The sequence below is a fragment of the Momordica charantia genome (genome assembly GCF_013281855.1).
Source record: "Momordica charantia cultivar OHB3-1 chromosome 5 unlocalized genomic scaffold, Mcharantia_2.0 BLBB01000005.1, whole genome shotgun sequence".
Classification (NCBI taxonomy): Eukaryota; Viridiplantae; Streptophyta; class Magnoliopsida; order Cucurbitales; family Cucurbitaceae; genus Momordica; species Momordica charantia.
The window spans coordinates 8249778-8256914 of NW_028275163.1; the positions used below are offsets into that span (position 1 = coordinate 8249778).

At 36.3% G+C, this 7137-nt stretch overlaps 1 pseudogene; it reads left to right on the forward strand.

Moving 5' to 3' along the window:
* Window positions 1–2774: 2774 nt before the first annotated feature.
* LOC148211237 (uncharacterized) lies at window positions 2775–4872 on the forward strand (annotated as a pseudogene).
* Window positions 4873–7137: the final 2265 nt, after the last annotated feature.

The following is a 7137-nucleotide window of genomic DNA, read 5'->3' on the forward strand; positions in this document are numbered from 1 at the left end:
AATTTGTCGTTGAATTCATAGCATTGCATTGTCCAAAATCCAATAAACTAAACATCCAAGGTTATTTTAGTGAAACCGGGACAGTATATGTACTAGGTATATATTTGATATACTGGGTATATATTTGATATACCCATGATATACGAGGTATATATTTGATATACCCTGATATACAAGTGGATAATGTCCCGTGAATAACCTAAAGGGTTTATAGTATATGGATAAGGCTGGGTACTTTATCCTGGCAACACTATGGATACGGCCCACTCTGTAAAGGTTACAGACGACTCGATCCAGGTCGTTCGTGTGGAGACATGCGAGTGGAGGTATCCTATACAATGAGTTTGTATAAGACTGGACCACGAAATAGTCAATCTTTAGATGTAACACCGTTAACTAATAGATTGTTGTTTCTTAGGACGACCAGGCAACTCAGTCTCAATCTTGAGTGAGTTATAGACTCCTGCCCGTGAGGGCTCGTCCTTTGATATGTATGGGTGAGAGTGGCCCAAGTTGCCGACTCAACATTCCTACCATTTTGGAGATGAGACCGAGTGGGGAACTGGGAACATAACTTCACAAGATGGAATTCACTCCTCTTCGACTTTAGGGGAGTAGATGAGTGTTCCCTTAAATGCTGACGCTGGGACTTGAACAAGGGGCCCCACCCTCTCATTGGCCCGAGAGGGACTTCCGGTTATTGGTCGGACCATAACCAGGTTGTTCATTAGAGGAGCAGTGGTATTTAAGGAGTAAGATATAACTTAGGGGTAAAACGGTAATTTGACCCAACTTGAGTTACGAGCACTCATGAAGAATTGACTCGTCATTAATGGTCGTATATCCATGGACACGAAAACATTCTGCAGTGAGAAGAGTGCAATTACGGGTCTTTAGTGGAATGACCCATAGTTAATGAATCTTAATTAACTCGGTCAATGAGTTTGACCGATTAATCTTGCATCGTTGGAGCTTCTGATCTGTAGGTCCATTAGGTCCCTTTGCTAGCTCATAACAGATAAAACGAGGATTAAGTTTTTGGAAGAATTTGAATTGTTCAAATTACTTAAGGGATTATATGTATATTACATTATAATATATTATGAGAGAAATTATTTAAATGAGATTCAAATAAAATTAATATGAATATGATTCATATTAAAACTATAGGTTGAAAATAATGTGCATAAGATGTACATTACAACTATAGGTTATGCGAGAGAAATGTTTTAGAATATGATTTTAATTTTATAATAAATAATTAAGTGTTAATTATTTATTTGATTTATATATATATTAATTAATTAATTATTAATTGGATTAATAATTAATTATATTTATTAATTAATATGATTAATTAATAAATTATATATATATATATTAATTATTATATATATTAATTAATAATATTAATATATAATAATTAACTCCCCTGCAAAATTGCAGGGGAGTGGGCAGTTAAGTGACGTGCGGTAACTCCCACGTCACTGTTTTTTGTTCTTCCTTTTTTGCACTTCTGCAAAAACACAGAGGTACAGAACAAAAAATACAGAACTCCTATCTCTCTCAAGCTCTCTCAACACTCCCTCTCATTCCAAAGAAACGCTCCCACAAGCGTGATCTCGAAACCCAAGAGGATAGCAAGGAAGATTCAGTGGTGGTGTTCGAGGGAAATTTATTGAAGAAAAGTTCTTCAAAGGTATAATTTTTCTCCTGTTTTTCTTCTTTGAATATTGATTTTGTTACCCAAATATCACGAACAACGGTCTGCTTCCGCTCCGGGATTCACATCCCTTCAGTACCATTATTTTAAAAATGACCGTAAAATTTGAGAATTTTTTTTTTGCTTAATATGTTTCAAAATATTTGATCCTAATATAATAATTGAAAAGTAGATAATATTTTATATTAGTAGTTTATAATCATGATAATATTTTAAAATAACGAGTCCAGATTATTTTAAAATGGTTGCATTTTTTTTTTTAAAGTCGGACTATCTATGATTGGAAAAGTGGTGTCATAAATATGGACTATTCTATTCATAACTCTGATAATATTTTGAAATAATAAGTAACAATTAATTTTAAAATCAACTTACTAAAATATGCTTCTAATTAAGTGACCATGGGAACTATGATTAAATAATGAATGACAACTTATTTTGGGAATGTTATGGGAAGCAATGATAGATCAATTCCTTAGGGGTAGATGTAAACTGATTTTATTCTACATATTAGGGATATGGGAAAAACGAAATTCTATTTCGTATTTGTCTGTGCACAAGTCATATTTGACACTAAAAGAAGCTGAGTATGCCTACATTGTAGCCACAGTTGGCCAATCGACTGATCTAGGACCTAGTAATCATGGTTTTATCATCCAACCCACAAGAAGTACTCACCACGTAGGAGGATATGAAGGAAGATTTTATGTTATCAGATTGTTAGCAATATGGTTTATACTTGGAATACTTGTAGTTTATGTAGGAAGTAGTTTCATTAAAAATTTGTGAGGCTCATGTATCGAATCCTTTTGTTTCAGGACCTTAACGAAAATTATTAGTAATGGACATGGACATAGAACCCCATGAGTAGATTGCAATATTAACTGTCATATGTACAACACAACGTCAGTTCATAGTAGTCTTAGATATCGTACTAAAGAGCCAAAAGAGGATAGAGAATCAATCACCATACTTTAGACACCAAATTAGACAACTGATTTTCTTCCGACTTATTCATGCAGACGATTTATCATGTCGAGAAAGTACGAGGATGGATAGGACATGTTTCGCTATACTATGTACCTTGCTTAGGACAACGGGGGAGTTGACAGCGACTCAATATGTGGATGTCGAGGAGATGGTCACTATTTTTCTCCATATCCTAGCACATGATGTTAAGATTAGAGTCGTAAGGCGACAATTTGCAAGGTTCAGCGAGACGGTGTCTAGACATTTTAACTCTGTCCTAAATGTCATACTTAGACTTCACAATGTCCTTTTGAAGACACCCGGGCCAGTTACTAACTCTTGCACGGACAAGAGGTGGCACTGGTTTTAGGTATAAGAAATAAACTAAGTTCTTAATAGAAATGATGTTTTTAAAATCAATTATCCAAGGTTTGTATCTCTGCATAACAGAATTGCCTAGGTGTATTAGATGACACACACATAAAAGTGAACGTATCTGTCGGGCGATCGCCCGAGGTATAGAAATAGGAAGGGGGATATTACAACGAACACGCTTGCTGTGTGCTCCCAGAATGGACAGTTCATATTTGTTATGCCTGGGTGGGAAGGATCCGCATCCGATTCAAGAGTTCTAAGAGATGCAGTATCTCGACCTATTGGTCTGAATGTCCCAAGGGGTAAGATGATGCTTAGTGTTGCAAAGTGCATATAGCATATACCATGTTGTCAATTAAAAAAAATTATTCATCCATGCACCACAGGGTGCTATTATTTGTCTGATGCTGGTTACCCAAATGTCGAAGGATTCTTGGTGCCATATCGTGGAGAATGATACCATTTGACTGAATGGAGTGGGGGAAACGAACCAACTACTCCAAAAGAGCTATTCAACATGAGACATTTTTTTGCAAGAAATGTTATCGAGAGGGCTTTCGGCGCTCTAAAGGGAAGGTGGGCAATCCTACGAGGAAAATCATATTACCCCGTTCAGATACAGCGTAGAACCATAACAGCATGTTGCCTGTTACATAACTTGATGTGTAGAGAAATGGGTCCAGATCCATCATTCGAGCAAGTGTGTCCTGTTGTCAATGAATTTGATGGTTCCAGTGGAGATAACATAAACTTTGTCGAAACAACTACTACATAGACTGCATTGAGAGATAGCCTCGCAAACGAGATGTTTGCTCAATGGTCGAATGCATAAATATGTTTTGTTGTATTATGTACGACGCGTTAAAATATAATTTTGTAGGATGTTGTATTTTGAACTACTTATATATATGAATGTATGCATGTGAATTGTGATAAACATATTACATAATTAAATGTATTTTTCATTTTTTGCACGTGTTTTAGTGTCAATGGTAGAGTATGGTACCAAATCCAACATGTATGGAACTCATTTTAGGACGAGAAGTTAGTTGAATGTCTGGTGCAACTAGTGTAATCAGGTGGCTGGAGGGGAGATAATGGGACATTCAGGCCCGGTTATTGAGTGCAGGTTGAAAAATTAATGAGAGAAAAAATTCCAGGATCCGCATACGAGTGAACCCCCACTTAGAATCGAGAGTCAAAATTCTAAAGAAACAATATACTGCTATTGTTGAGATGATGGGACCAGCGTGCAGTGGATTCGGTTAGAACGATGAACTTAAATGCACTGAGACAAAGAATGATGTGTACGATGAATGGGTCAAGGTACGACGAATACAAGCATTAATACTTTAATTAATAGTCTGTTATATTTACGCTTGCGTGAATATGTGCAGACTCATCCGAATACCAAGGGTCTTCGAAACAAGTCATTCCCTTACTTTGATGACCTTGCCACTGTATTTGGGAAGGATAGGGCCACAGGTGCAGGCGCGAAGACTCCATCTGACATGACATCTACTACAAATCTAGGTGTAGACGAGGACCTGAATATGCAGAACGAAGAACCTTACATACCAGAACCCCCAGCCTTCAATTACATTCTCAGGGAAGACATACCATTGACCCCTTCGAGCAAGCCGGATGGCACAGGGACATCAAGAACGAGTAAGAGGAAGCAATGTTCGTCTGGGGATTTGGTTGGAGTAGTCCAATCAGGGATGCGCATACAGACAGTTGTTCTCGACAAGATCGCAACTTGGCCAAACGAAAGAGATGAAAGGGCCTCAGCTCAAAGGAAATGAGTGTTTGCAGAACTTGAGTCCGTCCCTGGAATGACATTGGATGACTCTTTAGTAGTCGGAGAAACTTTACTTGCAGACTCCAATAAGGTGAACACATTCCTTGACTTCCCACCAAATTGGAAGTACAGGTACTGCATGCGTCTACTTGGAAAGAACCCATAATCGTGATACTCTAACAATATCTTCATATATTTTTTATATGATATAATTTTGTGGACTAACTTGCTACTACAAGAATTTTTAAGCTTATTTTTTTGTAATTACATGTTGGATACAACGTAAGTTTGTGAACCGGTACGTATTCCAAGACTTTTAAAGTTTTTAATTATGTTGTCTATTATGTAAATTTATGGACTATATTAGATATGTTAGGAACCTATGATGTAATTTTGTGGAATATATTAAGTAATTATAATTAATTTTGTAGAATGTCTTATGTATTTATAATTAAATGTACAAGTATTATGTATGTTATATGAACACATTTGTTTCAAATAAAACAATTTTTTTGACTTCAAATTATAGGATCTTGCTCCAAATTATAGTGAACTATTTGTCTGATTTTAAAATTAAACTTACGTGGCAATTCAACAGAAAAAATGAAGAAAATTATGGTTGAAAAATATATAAATTAACAAATGTAAATTTTGAAATAGATAGATTAATTGCCTTCTAAAACACATTTAAAAACTTAATTAAACTATATCAAATACTTAACAATTTTTTAAGAAACAAATAAAAAATTTCTGCCAAACCTAGGCTACCCAACCCTACACCCCAAACACAGACTACATAAAGCCAGGGTACCCAACCCTGCACCCCAAACATAGGCTACACAAACCTAGGCTGTACAACACCCCAACATCAAACCCCCAGGTTACACAAATCCATGCTACTGATTCCGAACCCGTGGGCCAAACACCACCTTAAGACTTTCAAGATTGTAATGTACCAGATGGTACAATATCCTCATTTAAAAAAATTCAGGCTATTTGAGAATAAGTTGAGAGGCTATGGCACAACATTTCCTTCCTTTATCATCTAATTTGTAAAACCTTTGCAATACAACCTCTTATGTTGGGTGTTTTGATCAATGGAAGATCTAAAGGAAAAATTTCAACCTTAGACTAGGTTGCACCTTCTCCCCTCTCCTCTTCACAATAATTGGGGATGCTTTAAGATGTTTAGTTCATTTTTGTCAAGAGAAGAAAATTTTCATAGGTTTCCTGGTAGGCAACAAGCAAGTTCCTCTAACCCATCTTCAATACACCGATGATACAATCATATTCAGCCATGGCTCCAAAGATGATTTGTTAAATTGGTGGAGGTTCATTTCTTTGTTCATCTTTTCCTTGGGTCTTTCCCTTAATGTTGCCAAAATGTCTCTTGTGGGAATAAACATTAGTGAAACTATTTTGAATAACAATGTTGCTTCTCTGGGATACGCAACAGAATCTTTCCCCATCTACTACCTAGGTTTTCCCTTAGTAGGAAACCCCAAAACTCTTGGTTGTTGGGAGCCCACGGGGGATAAGTTTAGAGTAAAGTTAAAAAAGTGGAAATGCCTCCTCCTCTCAAAAGGTGGTCGATTAACTTTGTTCAATCTATCCTTAACAGACTACCTTTATACTACTTATCCTCCTTAAAAGATCTAGTGGGGATCAAGAAATAGACACATTAGTGAGAGCTTTGTTTTTTGGATGGTGGGGACTTTCATTCGTATAGTCATCTAGTCAAATTGGAGTGGACACCCCTCCCCCTCACTTCTAGTGACTTGGGGATAGACGTTATAGGTTCCTTCAAATAGAGAAATCATGCTCTTATCCTTAAGTGGTTTTGGCGCTTCACTCAAGAAGATGATGCCCTGTGGGAACGGGTGATCGATACTATATATGGTTTAGAAGTTAACAATTGGACTGCTTTGACTCCTAAAGGAACCCCTAAGGGAGGCCTTGGTTTGATATTGGCAGTGTAGAGACTAAGGTTTGAGAGAATCCAATGTGACTTATTCTCATTATTAAAGTCTATATATATAGACAAATATATAAAGTTGACCTAATCCTATAAGAATAAGGTAAATGACAAATTAATACATATTAATACAATAGAATAAAATATACTAATATATATACTCTAACACTCCCCTTCAAGTTGGTGCATATATGTTAATCATGCCTAACTTATTAGACAGACAACCTATTCGTGCTCCATTAAATGCTTTAGTAAAGATATCTCCTAACTGCTCTCAAGTCTTCACATATCCTG